This window comes from Lithobates pipiens, unplaced genomic scaffold (genome assembly GCF_037356315.1).
Source record: "Lithobates pipiens isolate NorthernLeopardFrog02 unplaced genomic scaffold, aLitPip1_a1.2 Scaffold_19, whole genome shotgun sequence".
Classification (NCBI taxonomy): Eukaryota; Metazoa; Chordata; class Amphibia; order Anura; family Ranidae; genus Lithobates; species Lithobates pipiens.
Window position 1 is genome coordinate 519,678,445 of NW_027507764.1, and position 17,754 is coordinate 519,696,198.

Here is a 17,754-nt window from a genome sequence, read left to right on the forward strand (position 1 = left end):
TTCTGTTGTGACGGGCTCCCACATGCATGCCTACATTTAGGGCGAGCTAAGGAGACCCCTCAGCGCTGACAGTTATATGCTCTACCTCTGTTTTGATTATACTATTGTTTTTTGGTTCTATGATTTTACTGATTGTCTTTTTTTGCATACTGGTATCAGACGGGACATTTACCACTGCCGGGACTGGGGGGACTGGAATCCGGGGGCTCCCTCTCCGACCTGTCTACCCACCAACTCAAGTAGGACGGCGCTTTAAACCCAGTGTACATCTGGTAAATGCTATAGCATAATTGTGCTGTTTTAGTATACAATTCCTGTACTGTTGAGTGCGGACAACCCTTAATTTCCCTCTCCCCCTGGGGTTGAGGTGCCCGACCTCTTTTTCCCCTTACCTTTCCTTCCTTTCTCCCCCTTAGTTCCCGCCATCCATTACCTACCCAATACCTACCTTGGTTCAACTTTCTTTGCTTTTCTCTGACGTCCCCCTTCCCCTCCCCTAGGAGCGATGGCAGACTCAGTCAAGGTCACCTCTCTAAACGTTAAGGGACTGAACTCCTCTGAAAAATGGTGGATCCTCCTGTGAGGACTGAAGACTTCCTGTACTGATGTGGCCTTTATACAAGAAACACATTTTAAAAATTCTAGCCTCCCCTTTCTACGGTCAAGATCCTTCACTAAGGTCTGTGTGACCAGGGAATTGGACCTTTATTTCCAAGAAAACTAAACGCAGTACTGCGACTTGGGGATAATTTGGGAGGCTCACAAGTCAGTACTCCGCAGGGTACTTATCAGGCACGGGGCACGCATCAAAGGAACATGGAAGGAACAGCTTGCTAATCTGTTTTGTGAACTTGCCTCTGTGGAAGCGAAACATAAACATGCCCCCTCACGGACCTTAGAGATTGAATTGGGGACACTCCGTACCCAGATTACTGACCTACTCCATTATAAAGCGAAAGCGGCACTCCAGTTTTGTCGTAAACTGACGTAGGAGTCAGGGGACAAATGCGGAAAAATCTTAGCCAGGTCGGTAAATGAGTTGAAATCTGCCTCTTACATACCACAGTTGATAGATGAGAATGGCCAGAGGGCCTCTACCCCAACCCAAATAGCCAAAGTCTTTGAAAAATGTTACTCTGATCTCTACAACCTGCCCGATTCGGGGTCCGGACAGGATAATATAGACAGATATGTAACCGGTTCTGGTCTACCAACCCTCTCATCGGAATCACGGGAGTACTTGGAGGACCCGATCACACTGGAAGAAGTCCAGATGGCCGTGGGACCTCCGAAGGTGGGTAAGGCTCCGGGCCCTGACGGATATACCGCACAATACTATAAGACCTTCCTCCCTATTCTCGGCCCGCGCTTGGTGACTTTATTGAATACTCTGAGTTCGAATGGGGATTTTCCTGAGGATACCCTTAGAGCCCACATCTCATTGATACCTAAGGAGGGCAAAGACCCGGGCCTATGAGGGAGCTACAGACCCATTTCCCTCCTAAGTTCGGTCCTAAAACTATTCTCTAAAATTCTCGCCACGTGATTGGCACAGCACTTGCAGTCCCTTATACATATTGACCAGTTAGGTTTTATTCCCACCAGGAAAGATAGGGGCAACACCATTAAGGTGCTTACCCTGGTCCATAAAGCAAAGTCATCTGGGACCCCTTGTCTTTTTGTGAGTACTGATGCCGAGAAGGCTTTTAATCGGGTCAAATGGACATTCATGTTCTCGGTCCTTCGCCATATAGGTCTGAGTGAACGGATGCTGGCATGGATAAGTAAGATATACTCACGCCCTTCAGCTCAACTCAAAGCGAATGGGGTGCTCTCATCTCCCCTTGACATCGGGAATGATACCAGACAGGGTTGCCCCCTGTCGCCCCTATTATTCGCACTGTCATTGGAACCCTTTCTCTCCACAATTCGACAAAACTCAGACATAACGGGACTCCAAATGGGTACTATTGAGTGCAAGATATCTGCCTACGTGGATGACATGCTGTTCTCGTTGACGAATCTCAGAGTTTCCTTGCCAAATCTCCTTCGGGAATTCCAGATATACGGGATACGTCTTGAAATCAGAGGCCATGGGGGTCGAAGTCCCCCCGCAAACGTTACTAGACTTGCAGTCCAATTTTCGATTTAAATGGACCCATACAGCCCTTAAGTACTTAGGTACTTACATTCCACCGGACATCGCGCGTACGTTTAAGTTGAACTTCCCCCCACCCCTTGTCACTAAGATCTGCAGTTTGCTTCACGGGTGGCATTCTGGCCTCCATTACTGGTTCAGGAGATGCAATCTCATTAAAATGAACATACTGCCTAAATTTACCTATCTTTTCCAAGCTCTCCCGATCCAGATTCCAGTCCCGTTTTTTAAGCAAGCTCAATCCCTGCTCACTCAATTTAACTGGGCCCACAAAAATCCCAGACTTAAGTGGTCACAGCTGACATTGTCTAAACAACAGGGAGGGTTGGTTCTCCCTGACTTGCGACGCTACTACCTGGCCTCCCATCTGAGGCGTGTATTGGACTGGAATGGAAACAAACTTTCTAAGCTCTGGGTGCAACTAGGACAATCTCACTCCCGAATTCCGCTAAGAAGCGACATGTGGTGCTATAAGGATTTACCCACAGAATTGACGTCACATCCCACTATAGGGGCTTCATTGAAAGTCAGTCACCTGATCGCTACCCAAAACACACTCACGTCTTTGACTTCCCTCCTATTCCCTATACGTGGCCATCCAAACTTTGAACCGGGGACCCACTTAGAAATTCCAACCTAGACCATGCGTCTAAATTCGTCATTGATGGAAAATGGCCTTCTTTCTCAACCCTAACAGATCCGACAGGGCTTTTCCAACTGCCTTTTTGGAGAGCGGCGCAACAACATCATTTTCTCCATTCCATCCCCAATACTCAAACTTTCGCCCGCCCTCAGACGGAGTTTGAGACTCTATGCAGGAGCGAAGGCCCTTTGGTCCACATTCTCTCTCAAACAGATCACCCACACTTAACCTGTCTGTCCAACTGGGAAAAGGACCTTAATTGCTCGTTTTCCCCAGCACAGAGACAACGCATTATCACTTTGGCTCTCAAAACCTTGCTGTGCACGAAGATACAGGAGACAAATTTTAAACTTCTCACCAGGTGGTATTTGACACCATCAAAGCTGCATAAATGTTTCCCCTCTTCCTTGAACATATGCTGGAGGTGTGGAGAAGAAGAGGGCACGTTGCTCCACATTTTTTGGTCCTGCCCCAGCTTGGTGGACTTCTGGACAGAGATCCGATGCATACCACAAAAATTCACAGACTTCTCCATCCCGGAAGAGGCTGCATTCTTTCTCTTGCACCATTCACAGATTCCCATTAAGAAGTACAAAAAATCAATTTTACGACATGTGATAAATGCGGCGAAATCCTGCATCCCTCTCAATTGCAAAAAATGTTCCCCCCCTTTCATTACTCACTGGCTTAGGAAAATAGAGGACATTAAAAAAAATAGAGGACTTGATCCTCACATCACAAGGTAAACAAGAATTTTTTAAACAAACCTGGGACATCTGGAATACCTTTATATTCTCTCTGGAAGGATGTCGCCTGCTATCGCCTTAGTGCTCTGAGCTTTCCTTGACTGGCCCCTTGGACAGTGGCTGCCATCGTATCTCATCCCCTCTTCTCCTTTCCTGATCTTTCACCCCTTCTCTTTTCTGCCTTCCTCCCCTATCTCTCACCCCCTCCACCCCCTCTCTCTTTTGGAAAAAGTGGAAAATTGGGAATGACGGCCCCACACGCCCCTCTGGATGGATTATGCCGGAGGGACCTGGGGTTTGTGTGACCCTGGATCTTGGTACAGTACTTTATCCGTGCCTTGAATCATTATGATTGATGGAAGGCAGACTCCCATTTGCGAATATACCTGGATCAAGTATTGTTCAGGTGCTTTTTGCTCTGTTTTTCTCTGTTATATTATGTACTCGGGGGACCGTCTTCCCCTGTTTGGAGAAAAAAAAAAAGAAGCCTACGACACCTGGTATTCCCAGGCGGTCTCCCATCCAGGCATTAACCAGGCCTGACCCTGCTTAGCCTCCAAGATCAGATGAAATGGAACAGATTCAGGGTGATGTGGCCGTAGCCAATATCTTCAGGCACTCTCAACTCTCTTGACAAATGCCAAGATGGTCACCTTGGGAACAAGCGGAAAAAAATAGGTCAACGGCAACAACATAACAAGAAGCCTACGGCATCTGGAAATCCCAGGCGGTCTCCCATCCAGGGATTAAACTGGTCCCAACCCTGCTTAGCCTCTGAGATCAGATGAGATTGGGCTCTTTCAGGGTGATGTGGCCGTAGGAGATTTCTTCAGGCACTCTCAACCCTCTTGACTAACGCCAAGATGGTCACTTTGGGAAACAAACAAAAAAAAACAAGTTAACGCCAACAACATAAGAAGAAGTCTACAGCACCTAGTATTCCCAGGTGGTCTCCCATCCAGGTATTAACAAGGCCCGACCCTGTTTAGTCTCTGAGATCAGACAAGGCCCGACCCTGTTTAGTCTCTGAGATCAGACGAGACCCTGTTAAGTCTCTGAGATCAGATGAGATCTGGTGCTTTCAGGGTTATGTGGCCATAGGCAAGCTGGACTCTCAACCCTCTTGACAAACACCAAGATGGTCACCTTGGTAAACAAACAAAACAAAAACAAGTCAACGCCAACAACATAAAAAGAATCCTACAGCACCTAGTATTCCCAGGTGGTCTCCAATCCAGGTACTAGCAAGGCCCAACCTTGGGAAAAAAGACAGGTCAATGTCAACAACATAAAAAGAAGAATACGGCACCTGGTATTCCAACGCCATCTCCCATACAGGTACTAACTAGGCCCAACCCTTCTTAGCCTCAGAGATGAGAAGAGATAGGGCTCTTTCAGGGTGATGCTGTTGTAAGCGATCTCTTTGGGCACTCTCAACCCTCTTGACAAATGCCAAGATGGTCACCTTGGGAAACAAGCGGAAAAAAAAACGAATCAACGCCAACAACATAAAAAGAAGCTTACAATAACTGGTATTCCCAGGTGGTCTCCCATCCAGGTACTAACCAGGCCTGACTCTTCTTAGCCTCCAAGATCAGACAAGATTGGGTGCTTTCAGAGTGATGTGGCCATAGGCAATCTCTTCAGGCACTCTCAACCCTCTTGACAAACACCAAGATGGTGACCTTGGGAAACAAGCTAAAAAAAAACAGGTCAACGCCAACAACATAAAAAGAAGCCTACGACACCTGGTAATCCCAGGCGGTCTCCCATCCACGTACTAACAAGGCCCGACTCTTCTTAGCCTCCAACATTAAACGAGATCAGGTGCTTTCAGGGTGATGTGCCTGTAGGCAATCCCTTCAGGCACTTTCAACCCGCTTGACAAACGCCAAGATGGTCACCTTGGGAAACAAGCAAAAAAAAACGAAGTCAATGCCAACAACTTAAAAAAAAAAGCCTATGCCATTGAGAAATCCCAGGCAGTCTCCCATCCAGATACTAACCAGGTCCCAACCCTGCTTAGCCTCTGAGATCAAATGAGATTGGGCTCTTTCAGGGTGATGCGGCCATAGTAGATTTTTTCAGGCACGCTCAACCCTCTTGACAAACGCCAAGATGGTCACCTTGGGAAGCAAACAAAAAATCAAGTCAACGCCAACAACATAAAAAGAAGCCTACAGCACCTAGTATTCCCAGGCGGTCTCCCATCCAGGAATTACCAAGCGCGACCCTTTCTAGCCTCTGAGATCAGAGGAGATTGGGTGCTTTCAGGGTGATGTGCCCATAGGCAATCTCTTTGGGCACTCTCATCCCTCTTGAAAAATGCCAAGATAGTCACCCTGGGAAACAAGCGAAAAAAAACAGGTCAACGCCAACAACATGAAATGAAGAATATGGCACCTGGTATTCCAAGGCCGTCTCCCATTCAAGTACTAACTAGGCCCAACCCTTCTTAGCCTCCAAGATCAGAAGAGATAGGGTGCTTTCAGGGTGATGCTGCTGTAAGCGATCTCTTTAGGCACTCTCAACCCTCTTGACAAATGCCAAGATGATCACTTTGGGAAACAAGCGAAAAAAAAACAGGTCAACACCAACAACATAAAAAGAAGCCTGCGGCATCTGGAAAACCCAGGTGGTCTCCCATCAAGGTACAAATCAGGCCCAACCCTGCTTAGCCTCTGAGACCAGACGAGATTGGGTGCTTTCAGGGTGTTGTGCCCATAGGCAATTTCTTTGTGCACTCTCAACCCTCTTGACAAATGGCAAGATGGTCACCTTGGGATAAAAGGGAAAAAAAAACAGGTCAACGCCGACAACATAATGAGAAGCCTACGGCACCTGGTATTCCCAGGCTGTCTCCCATCCAGGTACTAACCAGGCCCATCGCTGCTTAGCCTCCGAGATCAGATGAGATTGGGCTCTCTCAGGGTGATTTGGCTGTAGGCACTCTCTTTGGGCACTCTGAAGCCTCTTGACAAAGGCCAAGATGCTCACCTTGGGAAACAAGCTAAAAAAAACAGGTCAAAGCCAACAACATAAAAAGAAGCCTACGGCATCCGGTATTCCAAGGCGATCTCTCAATCAAGACACTAACCAGGCCAGATCCTTCTATGGCACCTGGTCTTCCCAGGCAGTCTCCCATCCAGGTACTAACCAGGCCTGACACTGCTTAGCCTCTGAAATCAGACGAGATCGGGTGCTTTCAGGGTGATGTGGCTGTAAGCGTTCTCTTCAAGACACGCCCAACCCTCTTGACAAACGCCAAGATGGTCGCCTTGAGAAACAAGCGAAAAAAAAAAGGTCAAAGCCAACAACATAAAAAATAGGATTTTTATATACAGCTTACCTGTAAAATTATTTTCTTGAGAGTACATCACGGGACACAGGAGCTTCATTACATAGTGGGTTATATAGGCACATCTGGTGATTGGACACTGGTTAACCCCCAATTAAGGAGAATTCCTCCCCTATATAACCCCTCCCATATGGGAGGCACCTCAGTTTTGTAGCAAAGCAATAGGAAACCACGTAAAACCCAAGAGGGGTGGGAGCTCTGTGTCCCGTGATGTACTCTCAAGAAAAGGATTTTACAGGTAAGCTGTATATAAAAATCCTATTTTCTTGATCATACATCAGGGGACACAGGAGCTTCATTACATAGTGGGATGACCCAAAGCAATGCTCAGATTGAGGGGAGGGAGACACAGATCATAATATATAGACCGCCAAGGACCGGAGGACCTAAACTGCAGCCTGCAGTACACTGCGCCCAAAGGCGATATCCTCTTGCCCTCTGACATCCACCTGATATAATCTGGTGAATGTGTGGACTGATGACCAAGTTGCAGCCTTACAGATCTGAGCCAGGGAGGCCTGGTGATGCACTTCCCAAGAAGCACTTACAGCCCTAGTTGAGTGCGCTTTCACTTGAAAAGGAGGGATCTTCCCTTTAACACTATAGGCCTGAGAAATAATCTGTCTAATCCACCTTGAGAGAGTGAATTTTGATGCCACCTGACCCTTCCTAGGGCCTTCCGGCAAAATAAATAAGCAATCAGTTTTCCTTATCTGAGCAGTTGCCTGAAGATAGATACCGATTGCCCTTACCACATCCAAAGTGTGCAAAGATTCTTCTTCTGCGGACTGTGGGTCCGGAAAAAAGGATGGTAGGCTTACATCTTGATTCAAATGGAATCCTGAAACCACCTTAGGCAGAAAGGAACTGTTGGGACGCATTACCACCAGGTCCTTATGAATAATTAGATACGGTTCTTTACTGGAGAGAGCTGCTAGTTCTGACACTCTTCTAGCCGTGGATATGGCTACCAAGAAAACCAATTTTTTAGTCAAAAGAACTAACGAAGCCTGATGCAAAGGTTCAAAAGGTTGCCCCTGCAAAGCTAAGAGAACCAAATTCAGATCCCATGGACATACCGGAGGTTTGACTGGCGGCCTTATCCGCATAGCCCCCTGGATGAAAGCCCGCACCAGGGAATGCGATGCAAGTGGTTTCTGAAAAAACACTGACAAGGCCGAAATATGCACCTTGATAGTGCTTACGGCCAAATTAATTTATAGGCCTGACTGGAGGAAGGCCAAGATCCTGCTAATGACATACTTTCTAGGATGACATTCCCTGAGTTCACAACAGGAAACATATGCCCTCCAGATTTTGTAGTAAATAAGCCTGGAGGCTGGCTTTCTGGCATTGACCAGAGTAGAAAGGACTGGCCCCGAAAGCCCACGGTCTCTCAGAATGTGGGTCTCAGCAGCCAAACCGTCAAATTCAGACTGTGTAAAGCAGGATGGTAAATTGGACCCTGTGAGAGCAGATCTGGCCGGAGAGGGAGGATCCACGGCCTGCCTACTGCCAACTTCATGATCTCTGCATACCACGGTCGCCTGGGCCAAGCCAGGGCTACCAAAAGAAGCGACTTTGTTTCCCTCTTGACTCTTCCCAGGAACCGCGACAGAAGCGGGCACGGGGGGAAGGCATGAATCAAATTGTACTGATCCCAGGGAACTGTCAGAGTATCCGACCCCTGAGCGAGTGTATCTCTTGTCCTTGACACAAATTTGTCCAGTTTTCTGTTGAACCTGGACGCAAACAGATCTACGTCTGGAGTACCCCACCTGCGACATATGTTCCAAAGCACGTCGGGGTGCAGAGCCCATTCTCCTGGGCACAACTGCTGGCAGCACAGAAAATCTGCTTGCCAATTTTACACTCCTGGAATGAAGACTGCAGAAAGGCATGAAACATGCCTTTCTGCCCAGACAAGTATGCGATTCACCTCTTTTTGCGCAACCAGACTCCTGGTACTGCCCTGGTGATTGATATTGGCCACTGCTGTGGCATTGTCGGACTGAACCCGAACAGGGAGACCCCGTAGTCTGAAAGACCAGTTTATGAGAGCCATATAAACTGCCCGGATCTCCAAGACATTTATGGGCAATAGCTTCTCGATCGCAGACCATTTCCACTGCGAGCATGTCTCCTCCAACACTGCTCCCCAGCCTGTCAGGCTGCCATTTGTCATAATAATCTTCCATGGAAGAGGAAGAAAAGTTTTGCCTTTCAGCAAATTCTCGGTTTGTAACCACCAGACGAGGCTCTTGCGTGTCCCTGGGGATAGACGCATAGGAAGATCCAAGGACTGGGGCTTCCTGTTCCAAGCGGCAAGGATGCATCTTTGCAGTTGGGCGAATGGAACGGTTTCGAAGGAGGCGACCATTTTCCCTAAAGCCGCGTACACACGACCAGACTTATGTCCGACAGACTTTCGAAGGAGTTCTGACGGAGTTCCGGCAGAGTTCTGACTGACTTTCCGAATGAGCGGACTTGGCCACACACAATCACACCAAACTCCGATGGATTCGAACGTGATGACGTACGACTCGACTCGAATAAGGAAGTTCATAGCCAGTAGCCAATAGCTGCACTAGCGTCGGTTTTAGTCCGTCGAAATAGCATACACACTAGCGAATTTCTCGGTAGGAACTGGGTCCGGCAGAGTTCTGTCGGAAGAATTTGAAGCATGTTCCATTTCTAAAGTCTGTCAGACTTTTGCGAATCAAAAGTCCGTTGCAGCCCACACACGATGGAATAGTCTGCCGGAATCATTCCGTCAGACTTTGGATGTTGAAAAGTCCGGTCGTGTGTACGGGGCATAACAGTCTCATGCACAACCGAATGGGGGAAGATCTTCTGCCCAGAATTAGGCGCACCAGATCCCCAATGGCCAAGGCTTTTGGCCTTGGTAGAAACACCTTGCCCTGAGCAGTGTCGATAACCATACCCAGGTATTCCAACCTGGTAGCAGGCTGTAGGGACGACTTTTCTAGGTTTATAATCCAACCTAGGCGTTCCAGGTGTTCTAGCGTTCTGGTAACACGGTGGTTCAGGAGCGCTACTGTTTTCTCTATGAGAAGCAAATAGTCTAGATAAGCCATGACGGATATACCCTGAGCTCTTAGGTTTGCCAAGAGAGGGTCCAGAATCTTTGTGAAGACTCGAGGGGCCGTAGCTAGCCCGAACGGCAAGGCCACAAATTGAAAATGGCGCCGCTCTACCGCGAACCTTAGATACTTTTGGTGTGCGGGAAAAATTGGCACATGGAGATATGCATCCTTGATGTCTATTGATGCCATAAACTCTCCCCCTTGCAGGGAGGAGACCACAGTGCAAATTGACTGTATTCGGAAGGACCGGATGCGTAAAAACTGGTTCAGATCCTTCAGATCCAGGATAGATCTGACACTTCCATTTGGCTTTGGAACGGTGAAGAGATTCGAGTAAAACCCTGAACCCTGTTCTTTTGGGTCCACTTCTACTATCACCCTCTGGGATAGTAGTGATCTAAGGCCAGAAATAGCGGTCTTTGCTTTACTGGGTCCCTGGGGATCCTTGACCTTAGAAAGCGAGAAGGTGGAATCTCCTGAAACTCCAGCTTGTAGCCCAGAGATACCGAAGAGACCACCCACTCGTCCCGGATCTCTTCCTGCCAGGCTTCTGCAAACTGCAGGAGCCTTCCCCCCACTTGGCCGAGCGGGGGCGTCCCTTCACAAGGAAGCTTTCGGGCTCTGCTTGGCAGGCTTTCGCCCCCAGGATTTCTTCTGCCCCTGGGCCCGGCCTTGAGCCTTTCTTGGAGAGGGGGGTTGAGAAGGCCGTCGCCACTGCTTAGAGCTTGATGCTCTGGGAGAAAGAGAACGCCTAAATGATGGACGTTTGCTCCTTTTGACTGGAAGGAGAGTAGATTTACCCCCTGAAATTTTTTGGACGAATTTGTCTAATTCTTCTCCAAACAAACATTCCCCTTTAAACGGGAACCCAATCAAATGCTTCTTGCATGATAGCTCAGCTGCCCAATTCTTTAGCCATAGGGCCCTTCGCATGTGTACCAACAGGAGAGACAAACGAGATGCTTGTTGGACAGAATCCAAAATCGCATCAATCATGAAACACAGAATTTGAGGTATTTCTGCATAATTCTCCACTTCCTCACTGGGAAGGAGGCCAAGCATCTGCTTAACCTGTTCGTTGAGGAACTGACACAACCCCACAGCTGCGACTGTAGGTTGCACTACAGCGCCAGTCATGGAAAAGGAGGCTTTTTTTTTTATTATTGAAAAACAAACTTTATTGAAAGGAGCAGAAAACAGGGTAAAAAGCAGACATAGCAAACATGCCATCGGTACAGAGGGTAACATAGGCCAACATGGCCAAGGCAGTATTGCCTATATGAGTACAGTAGATTATCTGTGCTGTAGAAAAATAAACACTCATCATTGGCAAAGTCATTATAGAGCCATTGTGTATCAGCCGGGGTAGGGGGAGCAAGCAGAGAAAAAAAAAAAGAGAAAATTAATACAAAAGTAACTGAAAAGGGGGGGGGGGAGGAGGAGGAGAGGAAAATAATAAGAGGAGGCCCAATGGGTGGAAGATACACAGAAAGGGAGAGGCAGAGGGGGGAGGGGGGTAAGGGAGCAATATAGCAGCAAATCAGGTACATGTCTCCCCATCTTCCAACCATCTACCCCAGATCTGCTCATATTTAAGTGGACATCCTCTATGTGCATAAATCAATTTCTTATATGGAAGGGTATCGTTGATCTCCTTCTTCCAGCACTGGACCGTGGGGGGGAGGGCCTGCATCCAGCCACGAGCAATCCCTTTTCTCGCCAGGAACAGCGTTTCATGTAAAAAGGTGCGAAGAGGTTTGTCAGCGTCTAACTCCGGCAACAGACCAAGCAGGCACATCTTCGGGTCAAGGCTAGCAGGAGAGCCCATCCGATCATGGAGAAAGCGAATCACCTGTATCCAGTATGTTTGGATAACCGGACAGGACCATATGAGGTGATAGAAGGCGCCTGGGGTGTGGTCGCATAAGCGGCATCCCGAATTATACATTGGTTTAAACCGTGCTATCCTCTGGGGAGTCAAGTATGTCCTATGAATGATGTACAACTGCGTAAGGCGGTCCGACAGCTTGGGGGAAACTCTCTTCACATCCCCCAAGACTTCATCCCACTCCTCATCCTCAATTATTCCAAAATCCACCTCCCATCGGGTCTTAGCAGCATATGCCAATGTCACGGTGCCTGGGAGACGGATGGTGGAGTAGAGGGCGGAAATCAACCTGGTTGGCTCATCACCTTTAATTATATCAACTATAGGAGGGACTGTCAGGGTTGGGTTGGAGCCGGCGAATTGAGTCTATAAAGCATGTCGGAGCTGTAAGTACCTGAAAAGGACATGGTTAGGGAGTGAGAATTCTTCCTTTAATGTTTGAAATGATTTGAGCCCAGCGTTAGTCATAGTTTGGTGCACGTATAGGATCCCATAACGTATCCAGACCGCGGGGTCTGGAACGGACAACAGTTCGGGCAAATGAGTGTTGAACCAGAGAGGTGTATAGGAATGGACCTGCGGGGTCCCGATTTTTTTCAGGGCCGTCCGCCAGATCCTCCAGTGATGTGTGAGCATGTCTACTTTGTGATGGGGGGAATGTCCTGACAATGGGGCCCGAAGGACCGACTGAAGTGGGGTATGGGCCGGGTCGCCCGGACGTTGGCAAAGTAGTGTCTGGTATCTTGGTAGCTCGCTCTTGTCAAAATGATAAAAGTGGGACAATTGGGAGGCAAGATAGTAATCCTGGAAATCTGGAAGAGCAGCCCCTCCCAATATCGTTGGATTCTTCAGAATTTTCCAAGACAATTTGTGTCTGCTGTGACCCCATACAAATGAATTAAGAATTCATTCGATTGTTTTGAAAAACTTTTGTGGTATGTATAGGGGTGCATGCCACACCAAATAAAGTATCTTAGGTAGAAGTATCATTTTGACCAGACTGATGTGTCCCATAACACCTAGAGGTAGTCTGGCCCAGGTTTGTGTCTTGTTCTTGATCAGGGTATACAGGGGTTCAATGTTTAGAGGCACGTAGTCTGACGTCTTCTCTGAAGGGTGCTTGGGGAGTAGGAGCCAAAAAGGTGTAACACCATCATGGCTGAGCAGGGGGTAGCTCCGCCCGCCATAGGGATGATTGCTTAAAGTATAGTAGAAAAGGTGTGGACGTCGCGTAGCCTACGGTCTTCCCCAGGCGCTCTGCAGGTATAAAGGAGGCAGGGAGCGCATGCCGGCAAGGTCGCCCGGAGTCGATAAGCATGCTGTAAGAGCCGGAACTAGCGTTAAAGGAATTTCCGGGTTAGCCCCCAGGTTCCGCAAAGGGCCGTCAGTTGTAATGGGCCCATCAACGGCTTAATCAAAAAGTCATGGGCGCCCAGGTAGGGTAGCATGTTCAGTCTCGGTGTTCCCTCTGGTCAATCCAGGTGGACGCCAGTGCAGGATCTTCAAAAAAGAGGGTTCGGCCCTCGTGTTCCACGCGAAGCTTCGCAGGATACAACATTGCGTATTTGAGGTGTAGAACACGAAGGCGTAGTTTAACATCCTGAAACCTGGAGCGCTGCCGCTGTACCTCACTGGAGAAGTCTGGAAATACTGCCACATGCGTATTGGTATGAGGGATATTACCCCTTTCTCTGGTCAGGCGGAGGATTTTGTCGCGGTCCCGGAAATTAAGAAATTTCGCTATCAAGGTGCGCGGTGGGGCTCCCTGGGGAGGAGGACGAGCAGGAATGCGATGGGCCCTCTCCACCGCGAACATCACTGAAAATGCCTCTCTGCCGAAGGTGGAGGTCAGGAGATTTTCAAGGAAACCCGCCGGGTCGCTGCCCTCAGCCGACTCAGGGAGGCCAATAAAGCGGAGATTGCACCTCCGAAGGCGGTTCTCCATGTCGTCCTGTTTTGCGCTAAGCTGTTGCAACTGGCGGCGTACCTCGTCAGTGGTGTGTTGCAGGGGATGTATGATGTCCTCAGCTCTACTGATGCGGGTCTCTGTCTCCGCCACGCGGTCCCGGAGGGTGGAGAGGTCTTGCCGGATGAGGGACACATCAATTTTAACCTCCTCAATTTTGGAGGTGAGCGTGCTCTGGCACAGGGCGATGGCATCGAAGACTTGGTTAGTGGCTGACGCAGAGTGGTCTGCGTCAGAGGGAGCTCTGGCGCCATCCCTGGCCCGGTGCTCCTCCTCATGGCGGCGGTACCTGGCAAGCTTGTCAGCGGCCTCGGCTGACTTTTTAGGAGGGGACATGGTCCAGAAGTGGTCCGAGGTGTTCCAATATGGCCGCTGTGTATTAGGCCAACCTCTTAAATTCCCCGCTCACAACAGCTGTACAGTGCCGCAATTAAGGTTATGGACTGTGTTCAAAAGGATCAGCGGCTGCAGCGGGAATAAACCGGGGACAGGACGGTCAGGGGGTTACAGATCACTGGGCACAGTACCTCAGCGGGTATAGCAAGATGGCCACTGCTCCTAGGCCCAGGCCGGTCCCACAGGCTGTCCCACCAGTCGTAGGAAGATAAAGGGGCACTTCACAGGTGGTAGAAAGCAATCGGTGGCCACAGCAGAGAGATGCAAGTTTGCAGGCAGTCATAAATGTAGAGGCCGCCTCGGGTGTAGCAAGATGGCCGCCGGCAGAGGGACCAGGCCGAAGCCGCGGACTGTCCCACCGGTCTCCGTCCGAAAAATAGGTCCCACACCCGCGGCCGAGGGCGATCCGGCAGCCGGGAGTGCTGCGGGGCAGCTCTGGAGTAGCCTAGGGGGCTGGGGAGGCCGGAGAGCCGCCGCCGGGTGTAGCAAGATGGCCGCCGCTCCGGCGCCTAGGTCGAAGCCACGGACCTTCCTACAGGCCGTCCCCGAACGGGGAAATCCTACCAGAACGGCTCCGCGCAGCGCCCGAACGAGCGGATGGCTCCAGGAGTATTGCGGGGGAGAAGGCAGGGACGTCCAGGCACAGTACCAAGGCAGGATGTTGCAGGATGGAGGTTGCAGGAGTGTGGATGAGCGGAGCTCCTACTGCAGACGTCCAACTCCATTGCAGCTCAGGCCACGCCCCCCGGAAAGGAGGCTTTTAATAATGTTTCCAGCTTCTTATCAGTTGGATCTTTAAATACCTGAGCATTATCCAAAGGACAGGTCAGGTTTCTATTCACGCAAGAAACAGCCGCATCGACAGATGGGACCCCCCATATCTTTTTTTTTTTTATCAGAAAAAGTTTTTATATGAAAACATAATGTCACAAGACATCCACAACAATGACCACACAGTGTACAAATTTTAAACTTCTCACCAGGTGGTATTTGACACCATCAAAGCTGCATAAATGTTTCCCCTCTTCCTCGAACATATGCTGGAGGTTTGGAGAAGAAGAGGGCACGTTGCTCCACATTTTTTGGTCCTGCCCCAGCTTGGTGGACTTCTGGACAGAGATCCGATGCATAACACAAAAATTCACAGACTTCTCCATCCCGGAAGAGGCTGCATTCTTTCTCTTGCACCATTCACAGATTCCCATTAAGAAGTACAAAAAAAATCAATTTTACGACATGTGATAAATGCGGCGAAATCCTGCATCCCTCTCAATTGGAAAAAATGTTCCCCCCCTTTCATTACTCACTGGCTTAGGAAAATAGAGGACATTAAAAAAAATGGAGGACTTGATCCTCACATCACAAGGTAAACAAGAATTTTTTAAACAAACCTGGGACATCTGGAATACCTTTATATTCTCGCTGGAAGGATGTCGCCTGCTATCACCTTAGTGCTCTGAGCTTTCCTTGACTGGCCCCTTGGACAGTGGCTGCCATTGTGTCTCGTCCCCTCTTCTCCTTTCCTGATCTTTCACCCCTTCTCTTTTCTGCCTTCCTCCCCTATCTCTCACCCCCTCCACCCACTCTCTCTTTTGGAAAAAGTGGAAAATTGGGAATGACGGCCCCACCCCCCCTCTGGATGGATTAGTCTACAGCACCTAGTATTCCCAGGTGGTCTCTCATCCAGGTATTAACAAGGGCCGACCCTGTTTAGTCTCTGAGATCAGACGAGATCTGGTGCTTTCAGGGTTATGTGGCCATAGGCAAGCTCTTCAGGCACTCTCAACCCTCTTGACAAACACCAAGATGGTCACCTTGGTAAACAAACAAACCAAAAACAAGTCAATGCCAACAACATAAAAAGAAGCCTACAGCACCTAGTATTCCCAGGTTGTCTCCAATCCAGGTACTAGCAAGGCCCAACCCTGTTTAGCCTCTGAGATCAGAGGAGATCGGGCGCTTTCAGGGTTATGTGCCCATATGCAATCTCTTTGGGCACTCTCAACCCTCTTGACAAATGTCAAGATAGTCACCTTGAGATACAAGCGAAAAAAGACAGGTCAATGTCAACAACATAAAAAGAAGAATACGGCACCTGGTATTCCAACGCCATCTCCCATCCAGGTACTAACTAGGCCCAACGCTTCTTAGCCTCAGAGATGAGAAGAGATAGGGCTTTTTTTAGGGTGATGCTGCTGTAAGCGATCTCTTTGGGCACTCTCAACCCTCTTGACAAATGCCAAGATGGTCACCTTGGGAAACAAGCGGAAAAAAACAAACAAATCAATGCCAACAACATAAAAGAAGCCTACAATAACTGGTATTCCCAGGTGGTCTCCCATCCAGGTACTAACCAGGCCTGACTCTTCTTAGCCTCCAAGATCAGACAAGATTGGGTGCTTTCAGAGTGATGTGGCCATAGGCAATCTCTTCAAGCACTCTCAACCCTCTTGACAAACACCAAGATGGTGACCTTGGGAAACAAGCTAAAAAAAAAACAGGTCAACGCTAACAACATAAAAAGAAGTTTTCGACACCTGGTATTCCCAGGCGGTCTCCCATCCACGTACTAACAAGGCCCGACTCTTCTTAGCCTCCAACATCAAATGAGATCGGGTGCTTTCAGGGTGATGTGCCCGTAGGCAATCCCTTCAGGCACTTTCAACACTTTTGACAAACGCCAAGATGGTCACCTTGGGAATCAAGCAACAACTTAAAAAAAAAGCCTATGGCATTGAGAAATCCCAGGCGGTCTCCCATCCAGGTACTAACCAGGTCCCAACCCTGCTTAGCCTCTGAGATCAAATGAGATTGGGCTCTTTCATTGTGATGCAGCTATAGTAGATTTTTTTCAGGCACGCTCAACCCTCTTGACAAACGCCAAGATGGTCACCTTGGGAAGCAAACAAAAAATCAAGTCAACGCCAACAACATAAAAAGAAGCCTACAGCACCTAGTATTCCCAGGCGGTCTCCCATCCAGGTATTAACAAGGCACGACCCTTTCTAGCCTCTGAGATCAGAGGAGATTGGGTGCTTTCAGGGTGATGTGCCCATAGGCAATCTCTTTGAGCACTCTCATCCCTCTTGAAAAATGCCAAGATAGTCACCCTGGGAAACAAGCAAAAAAAAAACAGGTCAACGCCAACAACATGAAAAGAAGAATATGGCACCTGGTATTCCAAGGCCATCTCCCATTCAAGTACTAACTAGGCCCAACCCTTCTTAGCCTCCGAGATCAGAAGAGATAGGGTGCTTTCAGGGTGATGCTCTTTCAGGGTGATGCTGCTCTAAGCGATCTCTTTAAGCACTCTCTACCCTCTTGACAAATGCCAAGATAATCACTTTGGGAAACAAGCGAAAAAAAACAGGTCAACACCAACAACATAAAAAGAAGCCTGCGGCATCTGGAAAACCCAGGCGGTCTCCCATCCAGGTACAAACCAGGCCCAACCCTGCTTAGCCTCTGAGACCAGACGAGATTGGGTGCTTT

The 17,754-nt window shown here is 48.8% G+C and overlaps 4 pseudogenes; all 4 read right to left on the minus strand.

Moving 5' to 3' along the window:
* Positions 1-5,064: 5,064 nt before the first annotated feature.
* Positions 5,065-5,183, minus strand: LOC143998767 (5S ribosomal RNA; annotated as a pseudogene).
* A 1,193-nt stretch (positions 5,184-6,376) lies between these two features.
* LOC143998515 (5S ribosomal RNA) lies at positions 6,377-6,495 on the minus strand (annotated as a pseudogene).
* A 9,632-nt stretch (positions 6,496-16,127) lies between these two features.
* Positions 16,128-16,246, minus strand: LOC143998956 (5S ribosomal RNA; annotated as a pseudogene).
* A 321-nt stretch (positions 16,247-16,567) lies between these two features.
* Positions 16,568-16,686, minus strand: LOC143998490 (5S ribosomal RNA; annotated as a pseudogene).
* Between the last annotated feature and the right edge of the window lie 1,068 nt (positions 16,687-17,754).